We start from the raw sequence: 18,964 nt of genomic DNA, 5'->3' as shown, positions 1-18,964 counted from the left end.
GAGGGCAGGGAACAGCTGCAAGCAGATCTGGATAGGTTGGACAAGTGAGCAGAAAACAACAGAATGTGATTCAACAAGGAGAAATGCAAAGTGCTGCACCTAGGGAGGAAAAATGTCCAGCACACCTACAGCCTAGGAAATGACCTGCTGGGTGGCACGGAAGTGGAAAGGGATCTTGGAGTCCTAGTGGACTCCAAGATGAACATAAGTCGGCAGTGTGACAAAGCCATCAGAAAAGCTAATGGTACTTTATCGTGCATCAGCAGGTGCATGATGAATAGGTCCAAAGAGGTGATACTTCCCCTCTATCGGGCACTGGTCAGACCGCAGTTGGAATACTGCATGCAATTCTGGGCACCGCACTTCAAGAGGGATGTGGATAACCTGGAGAGGGTCCAGAGAAGGGCCACTCGTATGGTTAAGGGCTTACAGACCAAGCCCTACAAGGAGAGACTAGAAAACCTGGACCTTTTCAGCCTCCGCAAGAGAAGGTTGAGAGGCGACCTTGTGGCTGCCTTTAAGTTCATCACGGGGGCACAGAAGGGAATTGGTGAGGTTTTATTCACCAAGGCATCCCTGGCCACAAATAAGAAATAAGAAATAATGGCCACAAGCTAGCAGAGAGCAGATTTAGACTGGACATTAGGAAGAACTTCTTCACAGTTCGAGTGGCCAAGGTCTGGAACGGGCTCCCAAGGGAGGTGGTGCTCTCCCCTACCCTGGGGGTCTTCAAGAGGAGGTTGGATATGCATCTAGCTGGGGTCATCTAGACCCAGCACTCTTTCCTGCCTATGCAGGGGGTCGGACTCAATGATCTTTTGAGGTCCCTTCCGACCCTAACATCTATGAATCTAAGCATTGTGTAAGGGCAGTAAGTTCGGTCGCCTGGACGCTCAACTGCCCAGGCAGTGGTTCAGCTTCAAGTACTTCAAATGGAGTTACTACTGCATAACCCGTTTTTCTAACTCCGTTGACTATTTTTGAAGAGTCATCTACATAAAAAATCAGGTCAGGGTTGTCTAAGGGTAAGTCACTGAGATCTGTCCTGGGTTTGTCTGAAAATGCTGCAACTTGAAGGTAATCGTGGGAGTCTGGTTCACCGTCGCTGGGTAGAGGTAATAGGGTAGCCGGATTCAGGGTATTGTATTTTTTTATGACCAGGTTTGTGGCCATTAAAAGTGTGGTTTCATATTTGTTCATTCTCTGATGAGAAAAATGTTGAGTATTTTTCTGGAGGAGGAGGAGGGCTACTGCGTGTGGAGCCTTTAGGATAAGGAGGTATCTGAGGACTAATTCCTGGGCTTTCTCGACTATTGTTGCAGCTGCTGCCACTGCGCGAAGGCATCCCGCTCCCCCCTTTGCTACCAGATCCAATTGTGTAGAGAAGTAAGTTACCGGGCATTGAGTGGTGTCTAAAGGTTGGGTAAGTACTCTAGAGGCTACTCCTAGTCACTCATGGACAAAGAGCGTGAAAGGTTTTCGATAATCTGGTAGCCCTAGAGCAGGAGAAGAGGTTAAAGCTGTTTTTATATTACTGAAGCTGCGGACGGCTTTATGATCTCAAAAGTCTGGTTTTTCTGCATCTTTTGTGGTAAGCTGTACAAGTGGTTTGGTTAACTCTCCGAAGGCTGGGATCCAAGAGCGACAGAACCCTACCATTCCCAGCAGACCTCTAACCTGACACTTTGTTATAGGTTTGGGGATATTTAGGATGGCTTGGATTCTGCCATCACTAAGGCGTTGTTGGCCAGGCTCTAAAACATGTCCTAATTATTTAACAGTGGATCTACAGAACTGAAGCTTGCTTGGTGACACCTTGTGGCCTTTGACGGCTAGTGCAGTGAATAAGATGGTGTCCTGGGTAGATGTCTCGGATGAGGTAGAGCACAAGAGTAAATCATCCACGTATATTAGGAGGGATGAGGAGTTAGGAAAAGTAACATCTTGCAAATCTTTGTGAAGAATTTGAGAAAAATGCTGGGAGATTCTACATATCCTTGGGGTAACCTTGTCCAGGTTAGTTGAGAAGAACCCCAGGTGAAGGCAAAAAGATATTGGGATTCGGGGTGGATGGGGATGTTGAAGAAAGCAGAACAGAGGTCTACTACTGTATAAACAGCAGTGTCAGGGGGTATTGCAGTTAAAATAGTATTGGGGTTAGGAACAACAGGGTGTCGAGGAATGACATACTTATTAATTTGCCTGAGGTCTTGAACAAAATGATAGACTGACTTTCCGTCTGGACCCGGCTTGGGTTTCTTTATTGGAAGTATAGGTGTGTTATAGGGGGACTGACAGGGAATTAGAATTCCTTGTTTAGAAAAGTCTTCAATTAAAGGCTTGACTCCCTCAATAGCTTCTGCTTTTAAAGGGTATTGGGGTACTCTAGGTGGTTCAACATTGGTGCGAATTAGGATTTTGACAGGATCTGCAGATTTTAGGAGTCCCACCGAGCTGGAGGTGAGGCCCCAAAGTTCTGGGGGTACCTTTTCTTTTAGAACAAGGGGAAGAGACTGCAAGCTCGAGTTTTCCCATAACTGCAAGCGCTGTGGCTAGCATTGGGATCAGGGAGGACGGAAACGTTAGAATAATTCCATTAGGTGGCTTGAAGTTTGCAAAGAAGATCCCGTCCAAGAAGGTTTACAGGACCAGTTGCTAGAAGAAAAGTGTGTTCTGGTGAGGGGGGGCCAATTTTGACGTTCGTGCGTGGGTTGAGAAAATGAGCAATGGAAGGGTTTTCCTTTGATTCCCATAACTGTGACTTGTCTTTCACTTGGTGAAAGATGTCCTTTGGAAATACTGGAAAAAGTTGCCCCTGTGTCTAGCAGGCACTCGTAGACATGTCCTCCTATCTCTAAGGTTATTAGGGGATCTTGAGCACTGCAGTTTAGGGTGACTTCTTTAGGTTGGACAGAGGATAGTTGCAGAAGGTGGCATGTAGAATCTCCCTCATCGCGTCAGTCGTCAAACTGGTTTTGAACAAGATCTGGGGTAACAGTAGCGAACTGATGGTTCTTGAATTTTTGATTTTCAGGGTTATTACTTGGGGATCTTTTTGGTCTTAACTTACACTCTCTTTTCCAGTGTCCCTCCTGTTTACAGTAATGGCATACGTTGGGCCCATACGGCTGGTGGGTACGGCCCGGTGGCCTAGGCACAAAGGGCCTCGGGCCACGGGGCAGATTGGTTCTATAGGGATTTGGTGGCTGAATTACCGCTGCCAACATGCGAATGTTGGACTGGTCTTCCTTTTTTCTTTCTTCTTCTTTTCTTCCCTTCCATTAAAAGTTTTAGTGGCAATGGCTAAGATTTCTGCCATGGATTTACCCTCAACACCCTCAGTGTCATGTTGGAGCTTCTTTCTAATATCTTCGCTAGCCTGACTTATGAATACAAGTCTTAACACAGGCAAAGTGGCAGGTGTCTCGGGGTCCATGTTTCCATACTGGCGTATAGCTTTACAGAGTCTTTCAAAGTAGTCTGAAGGGTGTTCTTCTGGACCCTGAACAGTAGCTGTTACTTGGACCAGTTTGTAGTTTTATCTCCTGCCTTTTTTAGTCCTTTTAAGATACTTTCTTTTAGCATACATATTGCATTCTGCCCCCTTTCCTTGTTGTAATTCTAATCTAGATATTGCCTAGGTACACCATTAGGCATGAGGTGGTTTTGATGCTGCTGATCAGCTAGAAATTGGTCAGCATGGCGTAGTACTTGGGTCTTCTCATCTGAGGTTAAGAGGCTTTCGAGAAGCTGCACGACATCTGACCAGGAGGGGTTATGAGTCATGAAAATGGTTTTAAAGCGCCTGAGAACTACTTCGGGATCATTTCTGAGCCTGGGGGTGTTTTCTTGCCAGTTTAAGAGGTCGGTGGTAGAGTGTGTCCAGTGACTGATAACTCTTCCACCCTCGCCAGGCACAGGGTATTCTCTTAGAGGTAACTGAAGCGTAAGCTTGGACAATTTTTGACGAGTGCGATTAGAAATCGGGGTGGAACTGGAATCTGGAGAGGGATCTCTGGATCCCTCTCCAGATCCAGGACTCGGGGATTCCGAGAGAGACAAATTGAGCTGATGCCTCTCGAAGATTTCCCAGTCCCTCGGCCGGCCCGGGGGCAACGTTTTGGGGTTCAAACATTTGAGGTGGAATTAACAGTGGGTTAGGGGGCCTGGGCATGAGTCTATAATCATCTTCTGAATATGAAGGTGGTGCGGAAGGTTTTGGACATTGAAGGGGAGCTAACAAATTTGGGGAAGCTACAGGGTTCGGGGTGGTTAAAAGTTTTGATTGCTTGCTAGCAACGTTGTCCCATAAATACCAATAATTCATTTGGCTGGGGTGGAGGTTCTCCAAGATCTTTCGTAAGGCAGCCAGGCGATTTAGGTCAAATGATCCATTTTCTAGCCATTGTCTTCCCAAATCTAACTGGGACGTATAAGACGTCCAATTAGTTAAACAGAGTTCTGCCATACGAGACTTGGACAGTCCTGCTCGTCCCTCCAAATGTTTCCAATTCCTGATCATATAATCAAGGAGTTAAATCGGGAATAGCTTTTCCTTTCCCTAGGCCGGAACCCATGATTATATCCAAGTACAAGCAGTCTTATTTCCCTAAGTTCTACCTGCCTAGAAGCTGTTTCATCCACGTACAACAACCGGTGTTCTCGGACCCCACTGGCTTTCTTCGTGAGGAGGGGCATCTTGAATCCGAGACCCTAGTCATTGGCCATTATAACAGCATTTCTACCTTATATCCGTGTCTTTCGCCTTTCGGCCAGGCTGCCGCTCTAACAGCTTTTAAAGTGGCAGACGGATACCCTCAAAGACTGCTTCCAGAGACCTCTAGAGGTTAAACCAGAAACCCAGAAAGTAGACAGAAACCAAAAACATACCTGACCTGAGGTACTCACCGGTACCGTTCTTTTACCCGATTTGAGGATCCTGCCTTATTGGTCCCTGAGGGGACCGTCCACCTCCCGAGACTAACCCAATAGATGAACTCACCTGGTGTGCGCTGGGGTGTCAGGAGATAGAGGTCTCCAAAGGCACCAAGCTAGATGGGTCCCATCTGGGTCGCCAAACTGTCGTGGGAGAAAACTCCCTGGAGTTCGTTGTCTAGCCGCATAGGAACCAGGCAACGCGGGTAAAGGCTTTACTAAAGTTTATTTGCTCAAACAAATGACCATAAGCCAGCAAAGAGGCAAAATGGCCCCCCCTAAAGGGTGGGGCGTTCTTTTATACTTTTTACAACAAGGCAAGACTATAGGGTTAATAAAAAGCAATACTTGGGCAGTGCTTCACAGATCTTCATTACAGCATATTTCTGTTAAGCTGAACTAGCACTTTCTAAAAGCTGAAGTTAAGTAACAGTTACATGTTATCTTCCACATTCCAATCCGTTTTTCTGTTTTGAGTTTTGCCATCCTCCCTCCCTTTTGGGCCCCTTTATCTTATCTCGTTCCTTGCTGTAGCTGTTTTACAGCACACAGACTTACACAGATTCACTTGCTGCCTTTCACTCAGAAAATGGTTAACACGGTTAAAATGATTACCTAACATAAGCAAATGGCTGGTTTAGCTATTATTCTGCCTTGTGGTCAGCAGCATTGCTAGGCCACAGGTCTATTCAGCTTGTATACCATAGCTGAATACCCTTGTATTCAGCTGCAAATCTAATACTTCCCAATAATCTAAATTATTGTTGACCTAACAGTATGCTATCAGAAAACTATTTTATTTCAGGGTAATAACAAACTTACCCATCAGAGTATTTAATATTTTACTAAAACAAAAACAAACACTTGAAGTTTTCCCTCTGAAGCTAATCTCATCCTCGTCAGCTGGAATTAAAAAATGTGTTAAAGATCCCTATGCAAACACAATAAATTTTAGCCCGTTTTTGGATAAATAACTTTTCCTGGTTGGTACCAGGGCAGATGGGTTTTTTGGAAGATTTTTAAAGGTTCGTCATTGTTTAATAGCACCTTGGATATCCTAAATTAAAACCAGCGGTGCCAAATTCTTGATTATCCTTCTGCTTCTGTAAATAGTTACACTGAGCTGCTAATGCATGTGGAAAAAGAAAACCCCAGGCCTTAATTTCTGCTGATTTCTTGAGTTAGTGCACTATTTGCTAATGATTGCTTTTTGCCCGCCTATTTTGCAATTTGCTCTTTCTCCTGCCCTTTTCCCTTGTTAAGCTGAGTAGACCTATGAGGTCAACAGGTCAAACCACAATCTATGCCCTCTTGCAACCTTCTGGTTCAAACCAGTTTTTCTTTGACTTGTTATATCTTGTGTCATGTGACCTGAATTGAACCATATAAAAGGCTTGCTTCAATTGTCTGTTGGGGGGGGGGAAGATGCGGGACTGATAAGAGGAAGCTCTGTCTGTCTGGTGCTCTTCCCAGCAGCTGCTTGTATAATAAAGGTCTCTAACAACTTCGTGACCAGACAATAAAGTGAAGCCTGTTTCTTCCACATGCTATAACTACATAAAAAGAAACACTTTCCAAAATTTCCTTGCAAAAGCAGACAGAGTTCTGTCCTGACATCTATCTGCAAAACAGTATCCAAGTGGAGTGGCTGTTTGTTTCTGGCATTATTGAGAATAGGCTCAGGTGGACATTTCTGCAATAGGAGCTGTCCAGTGTCCAGCAACCTTGGATCACTGGTTTTCAGCAGTGCTACATTCACACATTTCCCCCCTTCAATCCTCACCTACAAGGCGGTCACAAAATAGTTTTTATGTTGAGGACTGTGAAGAAAAATTATGTAGAACTGACTATCCTGGCAACCTCTGGCAGAGTTCTTTGTGAAAATCATACCACACATGTCCAGCAATACATGACATTCCATCCACGTACACAGCAGCATCCATAAAACAGACCTATATGCAAACTACTATGACAGAGGGCCAAGAGCACCAGATCAATTCCTTTAAAAAAGAAAAGAACCTAGGAGGACATTTTTTATTAAATGGAAAACTGAAAATGTAAATGAAGGTTGCCAGGGTCATCTGTGATCAGCCCTTTGCTATTTTTTCATCTCTGGCTCTTTCCTTACTGGCTTGAACTCACACTCCATTTTCTTTGAATCTTATCATAGCTATCCTTTTTTCCACTTTACAAACCAACAGTATAGAGGCTGGGGGTAACAGTGGATCTTGGTTTTGGGGTGCAGAGGGTGCAATTGCCCCTTGGTCTCTGGGACTGGCAGGATGTGGCAGGCACTGCTGGCTGCCCACCCACCTGAAGAAGAGGGACTGGACAGCCCAGCAGTATCAAGATCTCATCTGGATAGACAGCCAGAAACACCTGCTAAGTCATTTGAGAACCTAATCATGCAAGAGCCAACAATGCCTGCCACACCAGCTTGGGAAGAGTGGCTGGGCAGCATGTCTGGGGTCTGATTCAGCTGGTGCTTCTGGTGGCCTATCCAGTTGGAAAACAAGCTGGGTAACCCATCTCCAGCAGGATTGGGTCCTTGGCTCCTACAAATAGCAAGAGTAAAGAAGAAATTGAAGAGGGGAGTGACCACACTACCACATCCACCCCAGATCCATCCAATGTGAGTATATTGGACTAGTTAAACAACCCATAGGGACTGGGATCTTTTCTGCCTTCATTCCCACTTCTCTATAGGGAAGCATTCATTGCAGTGGTTGAAAGGTGAATATGACTAGAGTGGAACAAGAAAAGCCAATCAAAATGCACACATATTTGTCAATTTTTTCTAGAAAGGGAAACTGAGCACCCTCATGCCCGTCTCTCACTCCTTGGAATGGCTTCCTCATTGTCATCAATATTACAGGACATTTAGTGGAAAAAACAGGAAATAAAAAAGGTCCATTGAGCAAATTAACTGGATGGAAGGAATTCAAGTTCACAGTACAAAATGTGGGTTGCTGAATTTTAATGCCAGGAAGGCAAAATACTCAAGCATGATACCTGTAAAATGTATACAGTGAAGATGCATAATGCCCACTCTGGTCAGTGTGACAAGTTTACTCCTGATATAAACTAGCAAGACTCCATTGATTTAGGTAAACTACCACCTAATATCAAGACTGAACTTCATCTAGTGTCTTTTAACTAGGACAATGCTTCTGATAACTGGACATATCACATGCATATTAATTGATTATTCACTGTTACAAGTGTTTGCATTTTGGAGGACAGAGATGTGTCTATATGTAAATGTGTATAGTTGTACCATAATTCGGGCCCAATCAAGATTAAGGTAGTAACTGACTCCCCCAATATAGATAATGAATACTGTAAGGGTAGCATTCTCTACGGCTATGCTGTTGCAAGCGTATGAGTGAGTGTTTCATGTAGCAACTACTTGGGTGGAGAACATTTATGTAAATAAAAATTAAAATGTGGAGGAATTACATGTGGAAATACAAATGGTGTTTTCTACCCTTCCCTCTTATGCCACCGGGTATACTCAAACACAAGGTACACTTTTGAAATTCTATTTTTAATACTATATGCAACAGCCACATGTATTTTGCTGGATGACTCCATAAAGTCTGCCAAGTGTTGCATGTCTGTGACCTACTCACAAAACCACATGTATTCTAACTAAACTGCATTCCCTCTGTGGAAGCTGTTACTCCTCAATAAAAAGAGTGTTTTTTTGGCAGCTTAATCTACTCCACTACAAAGAGCTATCACTGTGGCCCAAAGCAGCCTAGGTACTGGAAGCAGTATAGGTAGGTCAGCATGTTGTTCTTTCTGGAATAATTTGGCCTTCTGAGAAACTTGGGCGTCTCCGTGTGGCACTGTAGCATGTCACGTGGAAATATGATTAGTGGAGAATTGTCCCAGCCACCTGTGGAGGGTTTGGGATTAAGAGTATGGTTGGGGGTAGAAAGGTAAGAAAGGTTTATTAACTTAACAAAAACACAACTCTGCATAGTAACAAAACAAACAATGACAGACAAAAGCAATTCACATCAGCAACTTATCGGCAGTCCCTTCTGATGCCTGATACACAGCAAGCTTCTCTTTCCACAGTGTTCAGCAAAGTCAGGTGTCCCTGAACAACACTGTCCGAAGGGTACCGGGAAGGACCCTGGAATGCAGTCCTTGGGCTCCTCGAGGTCCACAGACCCACTGATCCAGGCAACAGCTAACTAATCCTTTTACAGAGCTGTATCTTCCTTCTGAATGGTTTCCAGATATTCCAGCCAATTTAAAGCTTCTGAATGGTTCTGATAACGTACAACCACTCAGATTCCTTTTACTTCAACTGTCCTTAGACTGACCAATTAGCAGTACAAGCCTTGTATTCCTTTGATAAGGTAATTTTAACTACACCACAGGGCCTTACTACTTCAAGGCTTTGCTAAATTTACTAGGCCTTACTTTATACAAGGCCTCACTACATCTTAGACTTTAATTAGGCTTTTAGCAACAACATATAGCTTAATATCTAAACAAATACAGAAAAACACTTGGTCTAATCTTCATAGAGCCTTCAGCAAGCACCTTTATCACACAGGCACACTTTTCAGCTGTCACAGAGAATAACAACTGTATCATTTGAACTAGTGCAGTAGATTAGTCAGATAAATCAAAGCACAAGGGGAGGTAGAGGTGCTATATAGTAGATGTAAACCACCTTTATAGACTCCTGAACTTTTTCAAGGGTTATGGGAAAGGCCTTCAATTTAACATAGACTTATTAATGTTTATCTATAAAATATCCTAATAGAATCTTCGTGTCTCTTGTCCCCTTTGAAACTTACTGCATAGATCATTTATCTGTTAAATTTATAGCTGAAAGTTGATTATAGAAGTAGGATGAAAGTGAAACAAAAACTCCTCTGATTTCATTTTTTCACTTTTCTGATGGGTGCGCTACCCACTAAAAGAACATCTACATGTTGTCACAACCACAGTCCGCTCTATAGACTCAAGGATTCCTTTGAAATACCAGCTCCCCCTGATGTCAGGCTTAAATCTCACCTTAGTCTCAGAATATTCATGGTAAACATAAGAAAGACCAAAACTAAAACCTAACGCAGCAGGCTCTGCTAATCTAAACCATTACTAACATCTAAAAGAATTTACATGTCAGCACAATCAGACTTAGCTGGCATAACATTAACAATGTAAACATTAATTTAGCTGGCATTTAGAAAATGTCATCCTTTGCAAATATGGTAACCAGAATTGGGCTAACCAGTTATGTTACCACCCAGATGTGGAAATACTACTTACTAATTCTTGTAGGCAGAACAAAGTCTATAACTAATGTTGTATAACCATTTCCATTCTATAAGGACTGTGTCTATAATTTATTTTCTCAAGCATTTTACCTTCTAGTCTTAAAAGATCCATGGTTGATCACAGCCTGAAGTAGGTAGGGGTGCGTGTGCATGTGCAAGTCTGCGCCAAATGCATTTGTGTTCTTAGAAAAAAAAAATGCAGTTTGGCAGACAGATGGTATCTAGATTGAAAATTTGTTTTCAGTGATCTGAAAAAAATCCACATAGGTTAGCTTGAATTATAACAATTTTAAAAACAAATATTAATGGCTTACACATTTTTATCCTAACCTAATGGTTTTGTTAAACTAAAGAACTACTAATATCCCATTGGGCATTTCATGTCTGTGTGTGAATGGAGCATAAATTTTCATTCAGCATTTGAATGAACTTTGCATGTAAATTCAGAATTCACTTTACATGAAGAATTTGTCAATCAAGGCCTCATTTAAGTCAAAAGCACAGTGATTAAGAACTTAGCAGTGCTCAAATTACATGGGAAGTGAGGCAGGTATAATGTACAGAATTTGTCACTGCATATTGAATTTTGGATAGTGAAAGAGGCAGGGGATTATACACTGAACTATGAAGATAAAAATACTGAACATCTGTTTCATTCACTGAAGACTCAGATCTATGCAACTAATAATGCAAGTATCCTGCAGGGAAAATACAGTACATGTTAATCCTAATTGAAGACATTGTAATGCATATACTTAAGGGGCAGTAAATATTTCAATGGCCACCGTAGTGTTGGCATTTTATGACTTGTGAATATTCCTCCATGTAACCTCAATGCTCTTTTATTATTATTTATCACTGTCATTATGTATTTATTATTTACAATATTTGTTATTATTTATCATTATTTATATATTGTACAAATGTGCTGGGCACTTTACATAAATACATATCAGGCAAGTCTCTCACAAAAAAACCATGACATATGAAGAGAGATTTTCATTTTTCAGCTTCTTTTATACACTATGGTAAGATTTTTAAGTGTTACGTTCTTACATGTGCCTACCACCCTGTAACAGGAGGGACGGCAGGGTCGCCGTGCTAGCCCTTGCTGCCTCCTCTACTGTGCCAAGCTTCGGACTTGCATCCTCCTATTCTCGCCCGCCACGACTTTGATAAGTGTTTTTGTGGGGAGGCTACCACTCCTCCACTTGGCCACAGTTCTCCTGCTCCGGGTGTCCGGTGTGTCTAGGCCTTGCAGGCCTTCTCTGTACGCCACCCTTCTCACCAGGGCTCTTCCCTTTGCAAGGCTGCCCTTCTCACCAGGGCTCTTCTTTGGAGCTGGGGTTTGTACCACCGAACTCCGTGCCCTCGCTGGGGCTGGGGTCCTCACTCTACCGTGAGTCCCCTATGAGGCCTCCTCCATCCCCTTATAGCCTCACCCAAACCACCAGTGTAACAATAGCAAACACAAACAACAACATAAACACAAGCCCCTGGGCTACAATGCAAACATAAGCCTCTAGCTATAACTAGGCTCAGGCCTACCGGGTTTTCTCTCCTACCGCGGTGACCAATGCTGCTCTGACATTCAGGATTTCTCTCTTCTGGCCAGGAGCTCCCTCATCCTTAGCTGTTGGTAGGGAACTCTCCGTCTGGCCTCCTGCCTGTGGTTTATATAGGCCAGGCCCTGCCCCTTCTTTCAGCCGGCTAGGCAGGTGTAACCCATTAGCCCCCTTTTGTTGCCTTGGCGACCGGCACCTGACGAGCCTTCCTGGCTCTCGCAGTAGCAGGCACCTTAGTGTCCTGCTACACACCTCTCCCTTGGGGTGCTCATGGCCCATGCAGGCACTGCTGCCCAGCAGCATGCTGCTCCAGCCAGTTATGGGAGCTGTACATGGTGGCAAGAACCAGAGCCAAGCTTGCTCACGTCTATCGTGCGGCGCTCAAGTGCAGCTCCTGTCACTTGTGCACCACTGGGGGTGAAGCCCTACAGGATGGGGCTGGCTGCCTTCCCCACCCCCTTTGTCATGTGCATCTCCCAGGACTCCATTGAAAGTGGCAGGGAGCCCTGCCCCCTGCTTCTCAGTGGAGTCCTGTGAGCTGCACATGGAGGTAGGAAGTGGGGAGGGCAGCCAGCCCCATCCTGCAGGGCTTCCATCTGGTGGTGCACAAGTGCCAAGAGCTGCACGTGAGTCACAGAGAACCCCACATGATAGAGACGGGCTGGCCTGGCTCCACTCCTTGCTTCCATGTGCAGCTCCCAGAACTGGCAGAAGCCGCACACTGCCATGAGCACTCCGAGGGCCCGCTCCCTCCTGCTTCTGCTGCCACTGCCAGCAGGGGTTATGAACCATAATGGGAATGTGAGGGGAAGTCCCTACACCCCCCACCCTCTTCCACACCCCACAAAACCTACATGCCCACATACAACCCCCCCCACACGTATACACACACCCCACAACATAACCTACACCCCCCGCACACAGCCACACCCCCTCACAGCCCCCCACAATACACCCTCCCAACTATACCCCACACACAATATACAAGAGTAAAACTTTATTTCTGAGCTATTATGGAATCACAATTTTGAGTATTATACACTACTCAAACAAATAAATCAGAACAATTTTTTTTTTAAACTAAATTAAAATATGTTATAGGTGTTTGATTTTTAGTATATGGTTTGTTTTTTTCTGGTTCCAAGATGGTGAAAGGACCCAAAAGAGTACTTCCAGAGGCAAGGAGAAGGACTTCTGGTGGCAGAAGTCAGAGGGGAGAGGTGGGACTTCCGGTACCAACTTGGTGACCAGGGCAGAGCGTCTGTCAAGGGGCAGGGCTACCCTTGAGGCCCTCAACAGCTCACCAAAATTCATTGAAACAGCCCTCCAGCCAAAATAATTGCCCATTGCTGCTCTGAACTGTAGAACTACTTAAATATGCTATCTCTTGGATGGTCACAGGGGTGGGCCCAAGGGAGTTCTAGATCTGTGGTTGCACCACTACTGCAGGTTCTGCAGCGCATGCACAGTGTTGCCAGCCATGTCCACTTTCAAGGGGTCTGGGTCAAGTTGTAGAAGTGTGGTTAAGCAGAAGACCACAAAGCCTGTTTTTGAATGACAACCAGCCTGGTCAGCAAAGTAAAGGAAGCGATCAGCATGTCCAGATAAACCACTAATGAGATATAATTATAAGAGCACAAAGTCTGAAGAGAGACATTATAAAACTATACATTAATTATTCCAAATATCATATCTTCAGCTAATAACAACTGATATACCCAAATGTACCAGATGCCGTTTTGTTACAGTAGCTATAGTTTTATTAAGTTCTCAATAAATTGTAAAAAAGCAGTTTCGTTTATGGAAGGAAGACCATACATTTTGAGGAAGAAAGAAACAGGAAGAGGGCCAGCAGTATACCATAATGGTGAAGGAAGGGGATAATAATCCTTCCCTCTAGAAGTGTAAATCCCAACCAACTGACACCTTTCAACAGCCACAGGTAAACTGGCTTAGTCCAGTTCCAAAAGGTTCAGTAAAACAAACTTAAATAAAACCAATCAGAGGTCATTTATTAGACTATTAGAACCAGCCATCTGTAAATCTGAGGTATAGGCTGGAGGCTATATCACCAGCATGGCTTCTGCTACAGTCACTGCTTTAGCATGCATCCAGAACCTAGGGAGTGAATGCCATCACCACTCCCCCAAACTCTTTTCCTCTACTGCTGAGCCGTTGTCACTTACCCCTTCCCTTTTCCCCTCTGCTCAATTTGGGGCTGAAAAGTGCAAGTGGAAGCATTTATCCCCTAAGTTTCAGAGCTGAGACAAAACAGAGGCTCCAGCAGAAGACTCACCAAGGACTTGGCAAGCTTAGAAACTTCACTGCACCTAAACTGCAGAGCCACAGTGGGGTGTGAGCATACTGCTTCCTGCTCCCTTCTTCTGGGTCCACCCCTGGATAACCATATGTAAAGCACATATCTAAATCCTTGAAAATTCCCTTTTAGCTCAAAAATTTTAAATCATGGCTGCTATAGACACCTGTTCTTAATCCAGTTATCAGTTTCACACAATATATCATCTGTCTTATATCCATATTTGTGCAATAATAAAAAAGATAAAAATTGACCACCTTCTATTCCTCCAACCATCTCTGGAATTGTACCAGTACAGGCTGGGGACTGACTAGTTAAGCAGCAGCCCTAAAGAAAAGGACAGGGGGTTACAGTGGGCAATAAACTGAATATGAGCCAACAGTGTGCCCTTGTTGCCAAGAAGGCTAATGACATACTGGGCTGCATTGGTAGGAACATTGCTAGCAGATTGAGAAAAGTGATTCTTCTCCTCTATTCGGCATTGGTGAAGTCATATCTGGCATACAGTGCCTAGTTTTGGGCCCCCCGCTACAGAAAGGATGTAGACAAATTGGAGACAGTCCAGGGGAGGGCAACAAAAATGGTTAGAGTGTTGGCAGACATGATTTATGAGAATAGGTTCAGGGAACGGGGCTTATTTAGTCTGGAGAACAGAAAACTGAGAGAGGAATTAATAACAGTTTTCAACTATGGGAAGGGTGGTTCCAAGGATGATGGAGCTAGACTGTTTTCAGTGGTGGAGAATGACAGAACAAGGCTGAAATGGATGACCTTGTGAGATCATCTAGCCCAACTTTCCTACGAACCTACACCAGAATGCTATACAGTATACAAGAGGTTGAGGATATGTAAACCCATGCATGCTCTGTGACTGATGAGATTATCTGCAATTCCTAGAAGGGAAAGAATATGTGGAATCTTGTTCAGGGAAATAGGAAGAAAGATGAATAAGTTGGTACATAAGTTTCTTTCACCCCAAATTATAGCTGAACAGTTTACTCTTGCCACTGTATGGCAGAGCACCTTTAGGCACCTGCCACTTTAAAGGCTTGTGCAGGCTGCAGAGGGGCCTGACAGTGGGAGCAGAACCAATCAGGTGGTTACATGATAGGAGGCCACCTGATTGGGGCAACCTGGGTATAAGACCAGGCTCCTGAAAGCAAAGCCCACAGTTGCTGCAGGGATGCTGCTGAGGTAACATCACCCATCTGGAGATCTGCTGCTCCTTGAAACATTCTGGAGATCAGGGTAGGAACTATGGGAAGGAGGAGGTTCATAGGAACCCAAGGTGGGTCCCAAACCCCAAGGAAGTGCCTGTGGGCCTAAAGCTGTGGTGAGTCCAGCCTAGTGACAGAGGCAGTGTTCACAGGGGCCTGAGCAATGGGTGAGGACAGCCCTATAAGAGAGGTGGTGCACACGAGAGCCTAGGGAAGATCTAGGCCAGCCTAGGAAAGGGCTTGGAGTTTGTGGGCCTACTGAGGGGCTAGGTAAGCCCCAATTAGAATTGGGGGTGATTGAGGGCAGGGGCTCAGATGAGCCCACTGGAGTGAACAGCTGCTTGGTATAAGATCGGTGAGGCACCAGAAAAGCCCAATGAGAGATGACTGCTGCATGGTGGGGCCCAGGGGTGGACCCCAGCTGAGTAAGAAGGTCAGCTGCTTTTAGAGTGATCCCTAAATCCTTGACTGGTCAATGCAAGGGGGCCAGGGCAGACAGGCTGAAGGGCAAGTAAGCCCACTGCGTGGGGCAGGCCAGGGCTGTGGAGAGCTGCTGGCACCCCAACTGGCCCAGAGGCAGGGTCAGGGCCTAAAAGAGGCTGAAGGTCTCTTGACCAGAGGGAGCCACTTTGACAAGATTTTTAGTGTGCATTCAATCAAAGACAAGAATACCCAATTACCTATGGGGACATTTCTCTCAAGAAAACCACCCTTCCTCCAATCTCTCAGTTCTAATCCTCAAAGGGAATTTACAAAATACCTTTAAAAAATGAGCCTATGAACTTCACTTCATCAACCTACTACATACAAAAAATGATGGACTAAATATAGACATTGGATTTATGACACTATAACCTGCTTAACATCTGATTCCCCAAGTAAACCTTCCACTCCTTTAGTACACCAGATTGATTGATTCCAAAAGCATATTTTAGAAGGACCGAGAAAAAGATGCCAAAGCTGGTAGGCGCTAAAATTCAGTCTTGCATCATATCAGTATCAATGCTAAACTCGATAATATTTCATTTTCATATTGGATGGTTCCCTCATGGAACTCCTTGAATAAAGAGAGCACTGTTTGCAGACAGACTATTTTCAACAGAGCCTTGTAGATGCCATTCCTGCTAACTGTCTTGAAGGCCTTTTGTAGCTCATAGATTCAGATGCTAGGGTTGGAATGGATCTCAACAGATCAGAGTCTGACCCCCTGCCTAGGCTGGAAAGCGTGCTGGGGTCAGATGACCCCAGCCAGATGCCTATCCAGCCTTCTCTTAAAGACCCCCAAGGCAGGGGAGAGCACCACCTCCCTTGGAAGCCCATTCCAAAATTTGGCCACCCTTACCGTGAAGAAGTTTTTCCTGATGTCTAGCTAAAATCTGCTCTCTATCAGTCTGTGATCAGTACTCCTTGGTATCCCAAGAGGTGCCTTGATGAACAGAGTGTCTCCGGTTCCTTGCTGGGCCCCCCTAATAAATTTGTAGGTGGCCACAAGATCACCTCTCAGCCTTCTCTTGTGGAGGCTGAAGAGGTCCAGGTCCCTTAGTCTCTCCTCATAGGGCTTGGCCTGTAAACACTTAACCATATGAGTGGCCCTCCTCTGGACCCTCTCAAGGTTATCCACATCCTTCTTAAAGTATAAAGCCCAGAACTGGACACCTTACTCCAACTGTAGTCTGACCAATGCCACATAGAGGAGAAGTATGACCTATTTGGTTCTATTTGTCAAGTATCTGCTGATGCATGATAAAGTGCCGTTAGCTTTGCTGATGATTTCATCACGCTGATGACTCACATTTATCTTAGAGTGCGCTATGACTCCAAGATCCCTTTCTGCTTCTATGCTGCTGAAAGGATCATTCCCCAGCCAGTAGGTGTGCTGGATATTTTTACACCCTCGGTGCAGCACTCTGCATTTGTTCTTGTTCTGCTGCACCCTATTGTGTTCTGCCCACTTATCCAACCTGTCCAGGTCTGCCCGTAATGTTCCCTACCCTCTGGAGTGTTCACTTCTCCCCATAATTTAATATCATCCACAAACTTGGACAGAGTGCACTTCACACCCACATCCAAGTCACTGATGAAGACATTGAGGAGTATAGGTCCGAGGACCGAGACCTGCGGAACCCCACTACCCACATCTTTCCAAATCAATACTGACCTATCTACTACTACTCTGAGTGCGACCCCCAAGACAATTTGCCACCCACTGGACCGTCTAAGCATCCAAGTCACAGCCTCTTAATTTATTTATGAGAATGGGATGAGATATGGTATTGAAGGCCTTCCTAAAATATAAGAAAATGACATCCACCTCTACTCCTGTGCCTAAGCATCTTGTGACCTGGTCATAAAATGAAACTAGATTAGTCAGGCATGATCTGCCTGCTACGAATCCATGCTGGTTGCTCTGCAGCATTATTTTTTCCCACTGGCCTCATACAAATACAATCTTTAATAATCTTTTGAAAGACTTGCTTTGGGGAAGTGCCCGATGATTGGAAGAAGGCCAATGTGGTGCTTATCTTCAAGAAAGGGAGGAAAGTGGATCCGGCAAACTACAGGCCCATCAACCTGACCTCTATCCTGGGGAAGGTCTTAGAAAAGATTATCAAAGAGGCCATTCTTAATGGACTGGCTGATGGCAACATCCTGAGGAATAGCCAAAACAGGTTTGTTGCAGGTAGGTCATGCTTGACCAATCTCATTTCCTTTTACGACCAGGTGACCTATCACCTGGACAAGGGAGAGGAGATTGGTGTCATATATCTTGACTTCAAAAAAAGCCTTCGATCTGGTATCCCATGATCACCTCATGGCAAAACTGGCTAACTGCAGCCTCGGGTCCACCACGATGCGCTGGCTGGTCAACTGGCTCCACAGTAGGACCCAGAGGGTGGTGGTTGATGGAAGTCAATCATCTTGGTGCCCTGTGACCAGTGGGATCCCTCAAGGCTCTGTCCTTGGACCTATTTTGTTCAACATCTTCATTAAATGATGTAGACATAAGTATCAGAAGTGGACTGGCCAAGTTTGCCAATGATACCAAACTCTGGGGTAAAGCATCCACACCTGAAGACAGGAGGGTGATCCAGACTGACTTTGACAGGCTCAGGAAATGAGTGGATGAGAACCTGATGGTGTTTAACACCGAAAAATGCAAGGTTCTCCACCTTGGGAGGAAAAACCTACAGCATCCTTATAGGCTTAGCAGTGCTACGCTGGCTAGCACTCATGATTGACCACAAGGTGAACATGAGCCTTCAATGTGATGCTGCTGCTAGTAAAATGAACAAAATGCTGGCTCGCATCCATAGATGCTTCTCGAGCAAATCCCAGGACATCATTCTCCCATTGTACTTGGCTTTGGGGAGGCCGCAGCCGGAGTACTGCATCTAGTTTAGGACTCCACAATTTAGAAAGGATGTGGAGAAGCTTGAGAGAATCTAGAGAAGAGCCTGATCAGAGGTCAGGAAAAACAGACCTTATGATGAGAAGCTGAGAACTATGGGACTCTTCAACCTGGAAAAGCGCAGGCTCAGGGGCAATCTGATGGCCACCTATAAGTTTATAAGGGGTGTTCCCCAGGATCTGGGGGAACATTTGTTCAACAGAGCGCCCCAAGAGATG

This window comes from Alligator mississippiensis, chromosome 3 (genome assembly GCF_030867095.1).
Source record: "Alligator mississippiensis isolate rAllMis1 chromosome 3, rAllMis1, whole genome shotgun sequence".
Lineage (NCBI taxonomy): Eukaryota > Metazoa > Chordata > Crocodylia > Alligatoridae > Alligator > Alligator mississippiensis.
The sequence above is the reverse complement of the archived record's forward strand: the minus strand, read 5'-3'. Positions refer to the sequence as shown.